Consider the following 20,696-nt stretch of genomic DNA (forward strand, 5'->3'; position numbering starts at 1 on the left):
CCAGCGGTCAAGTTTATCTCAGTTTACGGTACGTGAACGGCTACGAATCGCTCACTTAACTGCAACCTACGCCCGGCCTAAAGGCTCATTCACAATGAAAATTAAACATAACGTAAGCGTTAACTTAAGAATATAAACGTTACGGTAAAATCAAGAAGTCATACCATCATCCACGATAGGAACATAAACATAACCGCAAACATACTTGGTAACCATGGAAACATAACAACTACGCCATTTCCTTATATCCTGTCGTATACTTCAACGCTCCACGATTGTGTTCTGTTTGCAAATCACGTAAGCATAAGCATGAAAGTTTGGAGTTTGTAAACTTTCATGTTAACGTCTTACGGTAATGTTCATGTCAATGCTTACGTGAATCATTGTGAATGATCCCATTTGGTAGCCTGGGCGCAAACTTCTGTGTTTATGTCACGGTTATGTTTAATTTTCATTGTGAATGGGCCTTAAGTCATCTGCTTATAAAATATGCTAGACGCTCTAATTATATTGTGGGTCCCTATCACCACGGCATGGCGAGTCCTCAGGTTGCGGATAGAGGAGACGGCCTCCAGATATGGCGGGTAGCTGCGAATATATTGAATAAGCAATCGTGGACAGCCGATAAGGGGTGGTCCTCCAGCTTGGGGGTTGGGCGAAGGGCTAACGACCCATCACCGTAAAAAGCAGCTTGTTACGAAACCTAACAATAAGCCCCGGAATGGGACTGATTCTCCGGCACGACCACAGCAAAGGTGTTAGTTGGGAGGCCAGAGGGGAAAAGACCTTTGGGGAGACCGAGACGTAGATGGGAGGATAATATTAAAATGGATTTGAGGGAGGTGGGATATGATGGTAGAGACTGGATTAATCTTGCTCAGGATAGGGACCAATGGCGGGCTTATGTGAGGGCGGCAATGAACCTCCAGGTTCCTTAAAAGCCAGTAAGTAAGTAAGTAGACGCTCTAATAGAGCCGTGGGTACAGCAGGTGTTCACGCACATTTTTCTGATGCAGTGTAACCTGACTCTTCGTAAATGCTATCTAAGATCTCTTTTTTACCCTCAGCACATTATCTGTTCTACGTTGTCCTCATCTCTAAATTCGACGAGTCAAGGAACTCTGTGTCAGATATATTAAACAGTGGTAACAAACATTGTATTTGGTTGTTTGCTGCGCTAGTCGAAGCGTATCTGGTACAGATGAGCCAGCAGAACCGCTTCTTCTTGACTGTGACCGCCTTCCAATCTTTCCATTCCGTTCAGAAGTTTTGAAACAATTAGTAGTTAATTTGTTTTTGTCGAGTCGCTTTACCACACCCCTCGTCACTGAGACTGCAAGGTTAGGACAGCATTGTTAACGAGCGAACTTCCGTGTTTAAAATCAGAACATCGTTCTCCTGTTCTGCTTGTGGACTACCTTGCAAGGGGATAGTAAGCTACCGCTCATCATGAAAACTTTAGAGTTTAGAGCCAACCAGACAAATAATTACAGTATTTCGATTACGATTAGGTAAAAGCAGGACTGTAGTCGTGCCAGGGCGCCGGCCTGGTACTTTTTCTGCAATTTGGGAGCGCCCTGCTTCTTTATTTTACTTTTTTAAGTGAAATTTTCTTACCTGCTTCTTTTATAAGCATGGCTTAGTAGTAGCCTATAGCCTATGTATAATAGCAATGGCATTACTACTACTACTACTACTACTACTAATAATAATAATAATAATAATAATAATAATAATAATAATAATAATAATATTAATAGAGTAATAATAATAACATATTATTTACGTGCGCACTTACGCCTACATACAATGTCCCACCCTCTTATTCGACCGCTTATATGCGCGTTTAAGCCTACATACAGTTACACCACACAATACCCTATCCTTTTTCTACACACTCTTTCTCAGACAACTTTCCTCAGTCGGTCGTAATTCTGAAAGTTTTTGCTGGTCATTTTATTTTCTTTGCTGCGTTGAAGTCTCCGTGACTGTGATTCTGATTACAATATGTGTTAAAAGGAAAGCTCTTGTTTTCATGATATATCATTCAGTGTAAATTCATATTTAGGCCTAAATCGTCTTGAAAATGTGATTATTCATTGTAAGCGTTCACATACCAGGAAAACAACCATAAAAAAACTTTTTCTTTACCAAAGAATTAAGTACATATCAGTACTTTAAATATATTTTACATATTACATAATGGGGTAGTGTTATATTACAATTTCCTTATTAAATTGCTCTAGACGTTTGCTATCACCTTCAAAATATGTGCACTTATATAATTTACACTGTATATCCAGGGTGAGTCAGGAGGACAGGTACATGGGTGAGGGGTGATAATATTTGTGATTCTGAACAAAAAAGTTTATATGAACATATACCCTGTTCTTAACAATCTATCTGACATACAGCTGTTTTAAAATCACGGGCGTCATTCTCATGTCCTTCATCAGCACTCACGTGCGGACGCAACCAAAACGACATTAGGTTGTATCAATGAAACGTATCCTGGGCGTTGGATCGGTCACAGTGGAGTAACTTCTTGGCCGTCAAGATCACCCGACCTTACTCCATTGGATTACTGTGTGTGGGGTTGGCTTAACAGCGAAGTCTACAAGCGCAAAGTGGAAACAAGGGAGAAACTTCTCGTTCCAATTTTACATGCTTATGCTCAAGTAAAGGAATGTCTAAATCAGCTCAGATGAGCAACACGACAGCTGTCTACAAGAGCTGCAAAGTGCATTGAAGTTGACGGTGGACTTTTTGAAGCATGTTCTGTAATGAAAAGTACACAATTAAACAGAACATAATGTAACAAGTTTTAATTTAGCATCACCTGTACTTTTCCCGTTCCTCATTGTTACCATTAGTTTTCTCCGAAACTGTTAAGAACAGGACATATGTTGGTATAAACTTTTTGTTCATAATCACCAACATTATCACCCCGCAAACAATGCTGCACCTTTCCTCCTGACTCACCCTATATAGATCAGCCTAAACAATAGTGGTTCTTTATCACAGATAAAGATCAGGGCATACTATACGGGTCATGCTCTTCGGTCTGTTCCGTCTTCAGAAATGTTATGTGTGGTCCTTACATCGCATTGCGAGAAACATAGAACAGGTAAAAATTCTTCAGCTTAAAAATAGTAATATGCGTTACAAGAGCGGTATGTTGAAGTTTTCATGTTCGAGGAAAAGTTTCAAAAAGCGAAACGTAGTTGAGCTTTTTTAATTTCCAAGAATTGAAAGAAAACATACCGCTCGTGCATCGTACGTTATTTTGTGCGAAGATCGTTTATTACATACCTGAAAGAGGAATTTCTAATTAGTTGCAATGAAATCTCCATCTTGGTTTTTGTTCAATGACGGCAAATTTGCAAAACAAAAATATCTATCTTCAACATTGTTGCTTTAAAATGTTTTCTGTGTTTACTGTACTCCAGCAGGCCGTGATATACGTCTGTCTTTTTTTTTCCCCCAGACTATGATGAGTCTGGAATCTCGTTGATTTTTTCACGGCTTCCTTAACGTTACTTGCATCACGAATGCAGTAACTTTAGTGGAGTTGTAGAGTTTACTTAATTTTTGCAAATATTTAAAAACAATAATTGAGGGGCTTAGAACAAAAAGCAGGTAAGTGACATTATTAAAAAAAAATGAGGTAAGTGCATGTTGTGATAGCCCAAAAGGATGTTTCTTTGGGATAAAATCAGGTAAGTGATCACACTGTGCAGTGCTGCTATATGGGCATCATTTCACCAGACTAGTGTATAATATTTCATTGCATGTAGAACTTTAACTATAATTTCCTCAAAACTAGGTTTATGTCACCTGCTTTTTGTTCTAAGCCCCTCAATTAACAGTGCAATTTAGGTGAAATTGCAGTGGTAAGTTTCCAATTTATAATTATTACTATATTGAACGTCTCTAAAAATAATATGTTAAAAGCCTAAAGCAGTAAAATCAATATGTCACTTAAGCGGTAAGAAGAGGGAAATTGTTATGTGTGTTAGGTTGGGAATACTGAATGTGGAATTTTAGACTTTCCGCGGATTGGTTTTGTGCGGAAACCAAGCAAATACGCACGATCTCGCACAAAAGTGTATTAACATAAATTATACATGTTAAATATTATCTTATTTAGCTGCTTTAAGTTTGCAATAACAACACTCTGAAAAGCACGGTTTAGCTATGTATATGTATATGCATATGATGATAATGATGGCACTGTGTAAGTGCAATCCACTGTGGGAGAACAAGGATTTGGAGCGGCTTCACACCAAGGAGTTTTGATCTTTTTGACCTAGATTTCCTTAGTCTTGAACTACGAACTTGGCGACGTGTGTACGCCAATCCCCGTTAAAGGAAAACAAAAGAGACTAGTGACGAAACTATGTCAAATACCGGTGTCCCTGTTTCATTCATATTGTAGGAAATTCTTAGTTAATGCCTCTCGCCCCAACCGTCGGTGATAACGTGTGCTGTAAAATAATAATAATCCGAGGCACGACAGCCCATGAAGGACCACGACCGACCAGCCGGCTGCTGGCCTCACGTCCACATGCCGAAGCAGAGGTGAACGATCATCCAGTCAGAATAGAGGTGTCGTGTGGCTAGCACGATGTTCCCCTCAGCTGTTATAGCTGGGTTTCGTAACCGGATTTCGCTACCTATCGTAGCTCCCCAAGTGCTGTAGGTAGGTTTAAATAGCGCGCTGTCAACTATCGAAATAATGGCTGCCGTCTGAGCTGACAGGAAAGCTGAGTATCCCTTCTCCATGCCTATTCTCGCAAGCATAGCGTGTGAAATATCTATCGCTTAATTATTAATTCCATCCAGTCGGCCACGATTTCCGAGAAATACCGTGTGTAATGTGGGCGGCCGGGTAGCTCAGTTGGTAGAGCAGCTGGCTACGGACTGGAAGGTCCGGGGTTCGATCCCAGGTGGTGACAGGATTTTTTCTCGTTGCCAAACTTTCAGAACGGCCCCGAGGTTCATTCAGCCTCCTATAAAATTGAGTACCGGGTCTTTCCCGGGGGGTAAAAGGCGGTCAGAGCGTGGTGCCGACCACACCACCTCATTCTAGTGCCGAGGGGAAAGCATGGGGCTCTACCTCCATGCCCCCCAAGTGCCTTCATGGCATGTTACGGGGATACCTTTACCTTTTTACCGTGTGTAATGTTTAAAAATTCGGTTATTTAGTGATACTTGGTTTGCTGCGTTGTGTAGTCCGGATCAGCTTATTTAATAGCTTAAGGGTGAAACCTAACCATTTTTCCACTGTTACTACATATGCTAGTGGATTATAGTGATTTTCTAGCTATCAGGTTGAATTTTCTTTTACCAACTTCGTTTCGAATTTCGGGTACTGACAAATACTAGAACTGTCAGTTATTTTCTAACTGTTACGTTGGCAGCAATGATTTCGGTTTACAGTAAACCAAACTGATGAAAATGCAAGTAAGTAAATACATTTTTAGGTTATGTCTCATGAATCGTAAACTCTTTAGTCAAAGCAATAAATTTCATGTTTCCTGACAAAATAAATTGTAATATTACATCATAATAATCCTACGAGTAATTACCAACATAATATGCGAGAAGTCCAAAAAATAAACAAATAAATAATATTATTGAACCATTTAGGAAACAGCTCGCAACATAAAGATGAGATGTGGTAAATAAGTAATACATTGTTATTGTTAACACTATATTATTATTATTATTATTATTATTATTATTATTATTATTATCTACCCCCATGCCCCCCAAGTGCCTTCATGGCATGTTACGGGGATACCTTTACCTTTTACCTTTTTTATTATTTGAGTACGCATTGCGATTTTACCCTTTTTGGTGATATCTGGTATTAGTTGGCAGCACTGAAGAGACGGCGAAATTAGCCTTTTAGGAACTTCTGTTACGTGATCCTCACTATAGTTTGCTTGTAGTTGATGGAATTGTGACAGGAAGATAGAGTTTTGGCTAGACAAGATTACCTGGCATTTGCTTTACAGTTGAGAGAGCCTCAAAGTAAAGAGTTATCATTCAGTTACATACATAACACATTTCGTAATTTTAAACAAATTTGGAAGTAATATTGCAAATTAAAGTTCCCTAGTGAGTTAATATATTGCATAATGAACCTTCTGCAACTGATAACAGAGTACTTCAAGAGATTTCTTGCGGTTTCTTTTGACCGTTATCAAAACTCCAATAAGTCAGCCGGTAAAGATGTAGTAGTTGGAGAGAGATTAACTTCGTAGCGATAAACTTTTAGGAAAATTTATCTCTGTTTTAAGATGTATTAAAAAAATAGCAATTCATATTACAGTTATATGCAGACCCAGACATAGTGACCCAGGGCCCCTAGTCAGTTAACAGAGTCGGGTCCCCTTCTTAGTAATTTAGCAAAATTTACTTTTAGGCTATTTTTTATTTGTTTAACGTATTTTGACTTCAGAAAATAGATAGAAAACTTGGAATTGAAATAGACAAGTACCAACTATACTTTTCTGCACATTTTAATTTTTACATTTATGATTATAAGATTACATTGCCACGCGGCGAACTTTCTTCTCTGAAAAGGAACGGATGACGTCACTAGTTTACAGATTATATTATTTCTGACGTATGTAAAGCACAAACGCAATGTTGCCACTTGAAATGTCAAAATATAGACTCTAGTCAATTATTTTCTATTTAGTTCGGAAAAATTGACATTTTTCGTGTCCTGTGACCTTAGTGTTCACCATTTCGTCCAACCCTGAGGTTGGACCTATCTTTGGACAACGATCATATTATGAATTTTAATTTATTTTTTCACTCAAATCGAAAAAATAGTGTTACAGTTATTGTTATTATTATTATTATTATTATTATTATTATTATTATTATTATTATTATTATTAATTGCTGTTTTCATTTACATAATTGAAAACTTTCCCATTGTCAATAATTGAAGCTACGTACCAAATTTGATGAAAATTGAGCAATTAGTTTTCGAGAAATAATTTTGCCCGGCTAAACTCTCTAAATTACACACTGTGCCGTGCCAGGTGGAGCGGCAGTCTTTCGTCTGATGACGTACCGGAGAATAGAGTAGTTTAACAGGTACAAAATTACAATTATTGGTGAATATTAAATTCGTGCATAAGCTGAAAACTTATTGCACATTCTTAACCAAGTAGCTTGAGTGCTTGCTTTCCTTACCATGTCTAGGAAAATAGACTTTTGTCTTTTGTATGCGATCTTTTAATATTCCATTTACTTATTAACTTCGGAATAATTTAGTTTGTTTTTATAAACTCAATATGGAGGTCTTGTCACTTGAAGGTCATTCTGCATTGCTGTTTTCCTTCGTAGACGCCTGTCGGTAAATAATGCAATCTAATTGTATGTAATATCAGTACATTGAAAGCAATGCAACTTGAAGTTTTTCATTTAAGCTGTAGGTGAAATATATTTAATGTGACATCTGAAATGATAGATGGGGACATAAATATACTTTTTGTCTGATTTTTTTGAAAATAAGATTTTATTAGCGATTTCTTGCATCATCGCGTTAACTACCTCCCAGCATTTCGTCCGTTCCGTTTTCACATTCGCAAGTAACGAGACTGCCTGTTCAAGTGATAACATGGCGCAATGTAATTGCTTGATACAGTACGGAATAAATGCGTTTGTTATTAGCCTATAGAGGAGAGACATTTCCTCTTATCTGCTGGAAATCAACATGGATCTACTGGATTTGTACAGGGACATCATTTTATTTTTACTTCAATTTTTATTGTACCTGAGTTTTTGAATGTACTTCATTTCCACCCCTTCTACTAGTAAACTTCCACCCGTCCGCCACAGGCAACCAAGAGCGCACGCATATCTAGTCGAAGTCGCCTTACGGCAGTGATGTCAAAGCAACCGCATTTTTCTGACCTTGACGTCGTGCGCGGGCATCAAGCGCTAAGTATGGAAAGAGGAAAGGTTGTGTAAATGAATAAGCAGCCTGTTGGATTAAGAAAAACAGTGGTGCACAAACTTCAAACGGAACGTGAAATTTTATGTCGTTATTTTTATATGGCTTCTTTCTGTTTGAATTTATCTATATTGTCTGTAAAACAAAAGTACTAATACCAATTTCTTAATATTGCTGTTGTTTTTTTAAATGTTAATAACATAATAAAGAGATAAGAAGGAATATTCACATAAATTCCATAGTAGTACAACTATACTGTACTAAATGGATGAAACACATTCATAAAGAAAGTGATATCCAAAAAAAAAAAAAAAAAATTGAGTATGACATGACAAGTGGGAATTGATATTGATGATACCTTTAGCCCTATAAAATAATCAATAAACCAATCAAAACAATATTACAGTACAAGGCAAAGTTACCTAGGTGCTGTATGTGTTTTAAGTGTTACTAATATTCCATAACAAAACTCTTATCGCATTATGCTTTTAGGTGATATTGGTGAGAAACTTCCTATCATCAGAATATTAAATTATTTTCTCGAAATGTGCTGAAGCTATAGAGCTCACATTTTTACAACACATGGGCACGTATCTTTTGCTTATGATGTAACAGTAGTAGCTTTGTTAATTAATTTCCTTACAAACAATTTCCATGCGAATATTTTCAAAATTTTAATACACTATCTTCAGTAATACGTATTTACGGTATACTAAATTTACGAAAACTTTCTGTAAGGCTACTAAATAAATAGGCCTATATCTGAAAATTTCATTTTTATATAAAGAAAGTTGAGAAAATATTTCTTTTGAACAAAAAAATCAAACTTGTGAAAAATGAACATTAAAATTAAAACTTACATTCTTATAATGCACTTATACTTCCAGACAAATCTAAAAAATAACATGGATACAGTTTTAATAAGTTCTCTTCCCTTTATCTATTGAATCAGTGCTGGCCATCCCTGAACATAGCTCGACCAAGCGGCATATACCACCTCTTTCCTCTGTCTCTTTCCTTTCCGCTGTAAAGCGCTCAGGCTCTCCTGAGCTCTAAAGCGCGCGCTTGCTCCTATGGGCATCAATTGACATCACTGCCTTACGGTCACAGTATACAGTACTGAGTGAGTGAGTATAGTACGTTCCTGAAATATGGTCCTATTTTCCACTGAATAAAGTGCATTCATTATTGAATTACATTTTTTCACGGGTACTGTGTCCGTTTGATTACGTCGATTTATGGTTTTCCCCACCCGTTTCTGCTGGCTAGTGGCTAGTGGCTGGTCTGTCTCAGCTCTTTTCTGAAAACATTTGCTGTTAGGAATTGGACGAGTACCTAATATTATACAACTGTTTAAAAGAATTTAAATAAAATGTCCTCGTTAAGTAAGTAGGTAACTTTCACGAGATTTCCCCTCTTTTTACGAGCCTGCGACATAATCACTTGGACGGACAGTTGAACGCAAGTGTATAAAAACGGTTTCAGTATCCGTTACTGTCGTAATTGTTTTGATTTTCTTCCGCAATATACTCAAAAAGCTGTTGTTTTACTTTGAATGGTATTCATTGGTTTTCAGTAAAACTATAGTTGCTTGGAATTTTACAGGGATTTGTATTTTTCGAATGGGGTCAAGAACATGTACGGAAGTGGGGAAGTCTCGCCCTAAAGTGGGTCGCGCCCTCAGAAAGTTCGGAAGCCAGTGCTCTAGGCTACTCGTAAAATTACGTAACTTCAAACAACTTACACTGTGACATCTTCAATCTCTTGTAAGGGTAGCATGAGAGATAATGAAATTACTGATGTTGATGAAACGGTCGTAAGTAAATAAATTATATCTTGAAGATGACGCATTCTTTCTGATTAATCGTTTTTAAGGTTTGGTAACGCGTTAGTTCTTTATCATGTAATCAATTACATTCCTATATTTTATCTGTTTAATTACAACGTATGAGACTTACATAAGTGAAATCATTTACTGTGTTCCAAAGTATGAAGATAAGCTCTTTATTTTTCTTCAGTGCACATACAGACATTTTTTCTAGGAAAGAAGAAATCTGACCTACTTTATAAATTATATTCAATGTAAATAATAACGAGTAATAGTTACTCGTGTAATGTTACCGTTTCTAATATAATTTTATTTTACGTACGGGGTTAGGTACAGCTTACAGCAGTAAAATTTTGGAAATATTCAACATTTTTTTCCTCCATTACTGTATCTTGTGCAATAATGAAAATTGGTATGTGTAAAACACTGGCCTTCTGCTATATGAAAAAAAAATATGTATACGACGTATTTTTAATATAAAAAAAAATATTTACTTTTTTTTTTTTTTTTTTTTTTTTTTTTTTTTTTTTTTTTTTTTCAAAATTCAGTTCACTGTGCAGTGATGAAGCGTTTCCCACATAACTCAAAAAACTATCCAACATTCTGTGATGAAATTTTTTGTGTGTATTTATGCATGTCATATCTACCATATGATGCAAGATCACTTCTCTGTCTTTGTCAGATTGTCTGGTAAAAAATAAATCCATAAAAAATGGTCAAATATCAGTATTTCTTCTAACACAAAATAAAAGAAATATATTGTTTATTAAGGAATGTAGTTGTAAGAGCATGATATTGTAAACATGTGTTTCAGCAAATAAAATAAATGAGAGAGAACATGAAGAAGTTAATAAGTTTGTGAGTTATGACGGGAAACGTTTCATCACTGCACAGTGTACTACCTCCATTATGCATTTTGAAGAAAAAAAAAAAAATATATATATATATTAAATTGTAAAAATATTTTTTTATATAGCAGCAGGACAGTGTTTTACACATACCAATTTTCATTATAGTACAAGATACAGTAATGGAGGAAAAAAAATGTTGAATATTTCCAAAAATTTTACTGCTGTAAGCTGTACCCAACCCCTTAAGGGAATGTTCGTGGACTAGTTAGTGCACAAAACTGGTCCTTCTGTCGCTCAGTAAAATTGTAATAAGTTCTCAAAAAGAACTATCATAATATTACTCGTATCACAATTTACCAACCTTTACCCTATATATCTTTTGAGCAGCTATAATGCTATTTTGAAGTTTTTTATTGGAGCTTTATGTGAGTAGTTTCTCTGTGAACTTTTTGAACATATAGGCTATTCTCCATGCCTCCTATGGGTTTTCATGGCGTCTAAAGGGGATACCTTCATACTCTTATCGCTTTTATGTTTCTGTAACAATAAAGTAAAAAGCGCAAGTTTAAAAAATAGGCTGGTTTTAACCCAACTTGACCAAATATTTTTCGGAATAGGCTATAGATCATCATGTAGATTACCATAAAGTAGTCGATAGGGAGTGAGGGTTTTATTATTATTGCAGAGTTAATAAGACAGATAGTTACGCTGAACGAAGTAGGTGCTTTCCGCTGAACTGTGCACATAGAGCAAAACAAGAAATTGAGTCAGTAATATTTCAGTGAGTCAGCTCTTAAGTGCCAATGAATACGTTCATATTTAAGTAATATCGCCGACGTCATCGCTACACGTGTTCACCTGGCTGCATGCAGTTCCAGCTCAACAAAACATTGTTCATATTGCCACTCCTATCGGAGACTACACTCCTCATGTAGCCTAGTCTTCATTTTGAGGTGAGGCCTCAATGTGGTGAAAGCCTCTATTGTGTTCTCTGCCTGCCTGCCTACGAATCTGTCCTCTGCTTTTACTGTGCTGTTGTTGATAAAACTGTATTTAGCTTTCTGCGGAAATTTATCTTTGATATCAGTATTAGTTAAGGTCTTTCACTTATATTTGCGAAAAACGTCTCTTTGTGTTGCTAGGTGCCAACTCGACGAATACAGGGTGATTCAGAATAACAGTTAAATATTTTATTAACATAATAGATTGCACCTAGTGTATAACTATTTTGAAATAAGGATGATTGATCGCCGAAGTCCCAGTTTCTCGCAGAAAATATTAAAATTTAATTTTTCCTGAGAGATAAGCAACTTTCCTTATCTTGTCTTTAGCGATCTACTGCTTACCGTGCTGACCACTGAATTCGAGGTTCACGGGTTCAAAGTTAAAATCCTGCCAGGACGGTGGATTTTAAAGGGCGATAAAATCCTTAGCATGGCTTTCTTCGGGAGGGAAGTGAAGCTGTGAGTTTCGTAATCTGCTGAATAAGGCGATTTTCAACCGGATTGCATTAGCCTACAGCAGCCGTGACGGAAATGTGACTCGCGAGCACATTGTGGCTCGCAATGATATCTATGCATTTCTCTTGCTTCCTACCTGCCCCAGTCCCAATCCTCTCACTCACTGGAGTCAAACTCCTTTCCATTTGTATTTGTCTCTGACCTGCGAGTGGCGTATCGTCACAATGTCTCTCTCGAAAGCATGAACCTCTACAAAAACGAAAGTTTCAAGTAGGATGGGAGGATGCATTTTTTTGCTGACAATATGATGAGAATATTAAATGTATGATTTGTTCACAAGTATTACGAGGAAAACGGTTGTATAACTTAAAACGGCATTATGCTACATGTCAGTCATGAAATATTAAAGGGTTAAGTGTTATTATTATTATTATTATTATTATTATTATTATTATTATTATTATTATTATTATTATTATTATCTCTGTACGTCGATCCTTTTTCAGCAGATGTACTTACCTTTGTGAAAAATTATTTTCAACAATGAATATTGTAAAAATCAAATTTAGATCACGACTGATAGACAAATACCTTCGTGATCAACTACGACTGGCAGTAAGTGACATAATTCCTGATTTTGAAACTCTGTCGCAGAGACATTCTGAAGACAATTAATTTTAGATTGTGACAAAGTGTCCTATGTTTTCTTATTCATTCCTTTCTTCGTTACACGTACTACACATTAGTTTATAACTTTGTACTGTGTAAAATTATATTTAAGTACTTGACGTAAGGAAAATGAAAATCCGTTAATTAGTTAGACAGTTGCTTCACTTCCCCTTCGAGTGTCCGCCTCCCTCCAAAGGTGCTATGCACGTTGTAGGTTACACAGGGGCTCGGCGCACGATCACATTTTCGTCACTGTTGGCCTACAGAGAGAAGCGATTGAAATTTAAAATGACGTAGTTTGTGCCTGGCTCCTAAATTTTCTGTCAGTTTGTCCAGTCCTACGATTTTATAATGGCATATGATTCCATTCACGATTTGAATATACAAAATGTACAAACATCCTTCTTTTAGCTGTAAACGTTAAATCATTACCACCGTAACAGTTTTTTCTTTGTACAGTTCATTTAATAAACTCTTTCATAATAGATAAAAAAGACCCGTACTGTCTGTAAAGTTCATGCTGGTGCGTTGCAGGTTGCCTAACTATAACCATGAGCGGGTGTCAGTCCCCTTTCCTTGCTACGCAACTACAGACTACAATATCGAACTCGTCTGACGCTTGTCAAGAATAATGTATATAACAGGTTGAATGTTTACCGATAAATTCCGTCATATTCTAATGCTCAGGAGTCTAAAGTAGTCGAAAAAATAGACTAGAATGACCAGTGTTGCAGATTTAAACGTCGAACTTCCCGAAAACGAAGTCAGCTGCTATTTTGTTAGGTGGTTAGTTCGTTGTAGATATGTGCTACTGTTAGAAAGGTTTTTTTTAATCCGTCGCAATATTTTACCCTAAAGTTTTTTGTGTTCTTTTTCTTTCTCATTAAGCTAAGTAAGTATTAGGATAAATTGAGGCGTGCTCTGGAACAAGAACTTAACTACAACATCTTGAATTTAAGATACAGCATCAGACATTTTAGATATGGTATAACATCATTACGTAGAACATTTAAATATTTCAACCGGTCCTTCTCTTGCTCTTGCATGTCAGTGCACTGCATTTAGCGATCAAGCCATTAGCAGTCGATCCTTCCACTATTTAGAAACAATGCAGCTTTCATTAGAGACGGCAGGGCAAGACGACAGATGTTTTAATTCATAAAATTTTCTTCATTATTGTATAAAAAGCGGGTTGGAGAATACAAGCAGTGTTGCCAATTCAGCGGTTTTCCCGCTAGATCTAGCGTTTTTCGGGGTTAGTTTAGCGGGTAAAATTTATGAAATTTGTATTGCTGATATAGGGATTTAGCGGGTATTTTAGCACTCACAGCGGCAAAATAAAATAAATTTACATTGACAATATAGCAATTTAGCAGTTTTTGTACGGCTTCACAAACGGATTTTTGTTGGCAACACTGAATACAAGATGTTTAGTCTGTTGAGGTGAAGCTTGCAGTTCTGGCCAGTAGCCATTTGGAATGTGGCTATCGCTGATCTTCTGGGCATTGGGTTGTTAATTGTGGGGTTTCATATGAAGTCTTCCACTTCTTCATAAAGTCTTCTTCCACCGTGTCCTGGAATACCCAAAAAACTAATTCTGATCGAAGTCACTGTGAAAGCCTAACAACTCGTATCTTTCACTTCTAGTTGTATGTTGCACTTTGAACCTAATGTATTTTATGGCCTTGATTCTTGATATAACTGATGGATAGGGCATGTTGTTTCTTGTAATTTTTTTGCAAGGTAATCTGCTGTTTCGTTGCTCTTGATGTTGCAATGGCATATAATTGTTACATTAAATCATGATGAAATGTTATCAGTACACAGCACTACGTAAGAGCAGAAAGGCTATTTATCAGCTGATAAATGAAGATCTAAGTACAGGAGGAAGGTGTTGCATAATATTTTCCAGGAGCTATCTGACCGGTGTCTTTTCTTTAGACATGGGATTTTAAGGGAAAGCCTTTTCTATTATTATTTAAGCATTAATATGAGCATTTTAAAGTATGTCATGTGTCATGAAAAAATCATGAAATTTGGTAGAGTTTCATGGTACCCTGATATGCCTATTTATCAGCGCCAGTTTCACAATTTTAGTGCCTAAAATGCCCATTTCTTATATTTTAAAAATTGTCAACTTTTATATTGTTTAATGTAACAGCAATAAGACGACCCTTAAAAATCTACAGTACACATTCTATGACGTCTGTGCTATCTACGTACCTATTGTTACTGACAATTACAATTTTCAGTTGTAAGCAGCTGTTCCACGAGTTCTCAAATTGTGCCATATCGATGCTATTGGTTATATTTATTATTATTACTCTACTCAGTGGGCTAGTGTGTTAAAAACTCCAATAACTGATTAAATGGCGATCTTACTCGTGTTAATTATGTAAGCGTGTGCGGCTTACAGCTGTTTCGGTGCTACTTGACACCATCCTCAGAGCCTTCTTTGTCTCGGCGCCATTTCAACTTCGCTACCTGTTGTGTGGGTGCGTTCATGTGATAAGGAGTTGTGTCAAATAGTGTGTGTGTTCTGAAATTGAAGCGGCGAAGTTGAGATGGCGCCGAGACACAGAAGGCTCTGAGGATGGTGTCAAGTAGCACCGAAACAGATGTAAGCCACACACGCTTACATGATTAACACGAGTAAGATCGCCATTTAATCAATTATTTATATTCAAGTGTTAAAAGTAGTGTACGAAAGATTCAACATGGAAAAACTCGAAGTTTTTTCAGTGTCGGAAGTTGGGAATCAAGTCTAAATGGGGAAAGTGAACATATCTCTGATGAAATTGGAATGAAAAATGTGTTTAGTCTTGCGTCCCCTAACCTCTGTTTGTGTATACAGTATTTTATAGCGAGCGCTCTTTTTCAGCTTAAAAATTGAGGACGTGGCTGCAATAAGGGCCCATACTCCAAAATGCTGTTCTGAGATATATAGAGTTGAAATTTTTAAAAACAGTGCAGGGTATATAAAATATATTAAAGTAAACAGGTTTATCAGCTTTACTGTTCAACATTTCTCAACGAAACTTTGTGGGTGTAACAAAGAAACTACGGAGAATCGATTTATGCATTCTCCGGAAAAAGGGCCTATGGGGCTATGGGCCCTTATTGCAGCTACGTCCTCAATTATACTGACAAAGGGCGAAGTTTGAAAGCAGACAATTTGTAGAAAATTATTCTTGTGTATTGAAAAGGATGTATTGAAAGCTTTATTTCACTTTTTTTTTTGACTGCGTAACTCGTGTTCGTTAGCTTTTCTTTAAACATTGCAATATATATAAATTGGCAATATTTGTGCCCGTATCATCTGAATAAATGTTTTAATCAAATGGTTTATGGTTTTGATCAATTATTTAAATTCGAGTGCCATGTTCCTCAGTAAAAGAGAAACATACAGTAGTTTTGACGGTCTGCTGTAATAGTTTGTTATTTTACGAGCCTATTTTCTATTTTGAGAACCTTTTTTAGGCCTATGTAAAAACACCTTTTAGTGCCGTAAAATCCCGTGTCTACTTATACGTATATTCTAATAAAACTGTTTCACTCTTATTCTGAATCACTCTGCTAAATTAATGTGGAACACCTTTTTGCGGTTTGAAGTTAGTTGCTTTACACAGTTCATGAAATAGCACAGCTGAAGTAGGTACTGTATTTATTTTCCACTGAGAAACTGCTATCACAAGCAACTCCATCACAAAACACAAATAGCCTATACAAAGGAGACTAAAACAGTTGAGAACTTGAAAGCAACTATTGAGAATTCTTGTGAAGAAATCGATTCAGGACAGATACTTCGCAGAAATGTATGTTCAAGTCTTTACCGATGTATTAGTACGGAAGGAAAATAGTTTGAAAAACAGTGAGTAATGCATTTGGCCCATCCTGTATATTAAGATTGATTTAATATCCACGGGGCTATGCTTAAAATATCACGCGAATTCCATGTTTCTCAGAAATTCTTGTAATGTTTCTATTCCTTTCGTTGCGAGTTTTTCTTAGTCTGTCTAGAGTTTCAACACCACCGACGCGTTTTATGGCTTTAGCTATGGTTGTATGGAACTAAAGAGACTTGGATCCATAGTGGACATCATGAAATGCTTTCTAAAAATCTATAATTTCTTGGAAATCTATTTCGTCATTTTTTTTTTCCATACCATATCACTGTTGGTTCTTATTAAACACTCAATGCAAAATATACGCTTCTGCACCGGCCAGCTATCCATTGCTACAAAATTCCAGCATCAATGTCTACATAACAGGCCGTCACGGTGGTTTAGTGACTAGAGCGCTGGACTTATAATCCTGTGGGCTCGGGTTCGATACCCGGTGTACCCCCAGTTTATAATTTGTGTTGGGCAAGCCCAAGCTCCGGTTACCCTGTGGCTTCCCAATAAATTACCATCATCTCATCTCATCACATCATGGGTGTAGCGTAGACCAGTCTTCTATGGCGCACTCTCGGCAACGACTGTGTCGGTAGATTAGTCTACATAACTGACTTCATGTGGGTGAATGACCCGCCATTAATAAAAAAAAAGTCTACATAACAATGGTGTCCACATAGTGTCACATTCCTCATTCTCTCAACATTTGCTTTGTAGTGCCAAATTAAAACTGGATCATGCAAATCTGGCTTTCAGGTAGTAGCGCCCTGTAAAGCCAAGACGCTAGAACTCAGCTATGAGTGCACACAAATGCTGTGTGACTTAATTTGTGGCTTTCTGTTAACGTACCTCCAGTAACGAATGTATTATGCAAATCTGGCTTTCAGGTAGTAGCGCCCTGTAAAGCAGGTTTGAATAATTTCAAGGAAAAATTGTTCCGGGGCCAGGTATCGATCCCGGGACCCTTCGCTTAGCGCGCGAACGCTCTACGACTGAGCTACCCCAGTAACTCATAGCTGAGTTCTGGCGTCTTGTCAGCTCATGTGAGTTGTGTGGATATAAAGGAAAAATTGTGACGGTGTCGTGTATAGTTCCTGGGGTAGCTCAGTCGGTAGAGCGTTCGCGCGCTAAGCGAAGGGTCCCGGGATCGATACCCGGCCCCGGAACAATTTTTCCTTGAAATTATTAAAACTGGATCACTGAAAATACATCATCTTGTATCGTGATATCTGAGCTTCAAGTGTAACGAAATTTGATGTAACTTACCAAGGTCTTCTGTGACGACCTTGTTCATTTTGTACTCATATTAACGTTTTTTTGGGTAGCAGTTATTTGCATGTTTTGTCTTCTGTTACCAGAGTGTAGTTTCGTCCACTTGCATGACACATAATTATAGTGATCTCTTTCGGCTGTTGCATTTGTATTTGCGTTAAGCACACAGTAAGCTGCACAACTCTTACCATTTCAATTTTTTGGCAACTCGTGCAATGGTATGTATCTGCGATTTCGTAAGGCAAGTAGTAAAATTCTGTACTACATCGTGTGTCAGCGAGTAAACCATGATTTGCAATTTCGAAGAGTCATTACCGAGACTTGGCGTCCTCGGTAGTCTAATGGTCATCATTAGTGACAGGCAAGATAGGGAATAATATTATGTTCTAAACTATTCCTACTAGCATTATGGAAGCAAGGATTTTCACCATCTGTAGAATGTAATTAACGCAAAAAATCATGCTTCATATTTAATGTTTTGGTAATATTGGTAAAAAAAGTTATTTCATAAACTTTTCCACACTTTTTAAAAATATAATAATTCTGTAACTACCACTAAACTGCCTTTCCAATACACTACAGATGTTTTCCAGATAATTCTGGAAAAATCCAAGCTACCCATTCCACCAACATTCCGAGATTCTTAATGGCAAGTGGGATCTACAAATTTTCCTTTAGAGTCCTTGAACTCGTACCGTCAATGGATTCGATAAGCCAAAACAAAATAAGTGGTGCAAATCTGGCTTCCAGGCAAACTTCCCTGTGAAGCAGACTTGAATAATTTCAAGGAAAAAATTGTTCCGGGGCCCGGTATCGATCCCGGGACCCTTCGCTTAGCGCACGAATGCTCTACCGACTGAGCTACCCAGGAAGTGCACCCGACACCGTCCTAGATACCAGGTCCTAGAACAATTTTCCCTTGAAATTATTCAAAATAAGTGGTTCCTATTTCACCATTTCTTATTCTTTCTAATCCAGTATAAGTCTTTTCAGTGTTGCCATGTCTACTTATATGTTTAAATTAATGTTTTAAACGGATTTCAACCATTGCTGTCAAGTTAATTCCTCCTCTTTTTGCAACGTCATGAGTTTTTCATTGTACAAAACAAGTGTTTTATTTCTAACCAGTATTGAGTCCATTCAGTGTAAAACTTTTTTTTTTTCTCTTCAGTATAGAAAAATTAGTTATTAATTCTTGCATTCAGGTAAGGATTTGATGATACTGAAGAACTATTTAATAATGCAGATTTATTGTATTTTATTTGGTAGCATATTAGAGACAAAACTAGTAATCTCTAAAGGTTTATTTCATCATCATCATCATCACCACCACCACCACCACCACCATCATCATCATCATCATCATCATCATCATGAACAGGTTCGTTTTAGGTCAAAATGGCCTGTGACGGTGAACCTAGCGAAGATGGTCTTGGTCTTTTCACCGATGTTTTAGTCGTCCTTGATCTCGATGTCCTGTTGGAGCGTACTGGAATGCTAATTTTGGGAGTCTGGTTCTTTCCATTCTCCGCAGTTGCTGTTTCCATTCTTGTTGGTATCTTGTTATCTCCTCTGTTAAACTGGATACTCCAAGTTTTTCTCTGATGGCAGTATTCCTTTGGTGGTCTAATCTAGTGACTCCTAACAATGATCGCGTTTGGGCTATTTAAAGTTTATGAGAGTTTCTATTATTTAAAATTCAAATTTCACTTCCGTATTTGAGAGCAGATTTTGATGTAATGGTATGTAATCTTAATTTAGTGTCTGTCATCATCTGTTTACTAACATTTCTTTATATTGTACTATTCAATTTATTATATTTTTGTAATTTAATATCAGTATCACTCTAATGTTCTGCAAATACGCTTCCTAAATATGAAAAGTCAGACATTTGTTCTATAATTTTGCCATCAATTTCAATTTTCATCCGTTGTATATTTTTTCCACACATTGCCGTTGTTTTGGATTTTGATGTAGATATTTTCATATATTTTCTAGCGATTTTAAATAGTTTGTACGCTGCTATTTGTAGGTTGTGTTCAGAATCTGATAGTAACACTTGATCATCGGCATACAATATAGTTTGGACTATTTTATTCCTTGTTACCGGAATTCCACTGTTTACTCTTTGTTTCCATTCTTGAACGATTCTGTTAAGATATATATTGAATAGAAGTGGAGATAATCCACACCCTTGTCGAACACAATCATATGAACCTATTCCAGGCAAAATCTGTCGTTCATTTCTCGCATACGTCGAATTTCGACACTGAATTGAGCCGTTCAGAGCAGAAGTGGTGTAAGTCAAAATTGGGTAATGAGGTTTAAAGTAAAAATTCTGTAAAATACAGCGCAAAGTAGCAATTAATATGTCCTTTGTGCTATCCACTGACTACTAATAGTTTAAATAAATGGAATATTAATTGCTACTTTGCGTTGTATTTTACAGAATGTTTACTTTAACCCTCATTTCCCATTTTTGACTTACACCACTTCTGCTCTCAACGGCTCAATTACCTCTGAAGTTGAAAACGTTAAATGAAACACTACTCAGCTGCTGCTGCCACCGGCGTAGCTCAGTCGGCTAAGGCGCTTGCCTGCCGATCTGGACTGCGCTCGAGCGGGGGTTCGATTTCCGCTTGGGCTCATTACCTGGTTGGGTTTTTGCGATGTTTTTCTCAACCGTAAGGCGAATGTCGGGTAATTTATTGTGCATCCTCTGCCTCATCTCGCCAAATA

The 20,696-nt window shown here is 37.0% G+C and overlaps 1 protein-coding gene and 1 non-coding gene across 5 annotated transcripts in view; both read left to right on the forward strand.

The window, feature by feature from the left end:
* The window catches only part of vib (phosphatidylinositol transfer protein vib), a 117,831-nt gene that overhangs the window by 44,099 nt on the left and 53,036 nt on the right, over positions 1-20,696 (forward strand). The gene's annotated exons all lie outside the window — the stretch shown is intronic.
* TRNAS-GCU (transfer RNA serine (anticodon GCU)) lies at positions 17,778-17,851 on the forward strand. Its single transcript has one exon. It is a non-coding gene; the product is annotated as a tRNA-Ser (tRNA).

Source organism: Periplaneta americana, chromosome 6 (genome assembly GCF_040183065.1).
Source record: "Periplaneta americana isolate PAMFEO1 chromosome 6, P.americana_PAMFEO1_priV1, whole genome shotgun sequence".
Taxonomy (NCBI): Eukaryota; Metazoa; Arthropoda; class Insecta; order Blattodea; family Blattidae; genus Periplaneta; species Periplaneta americana.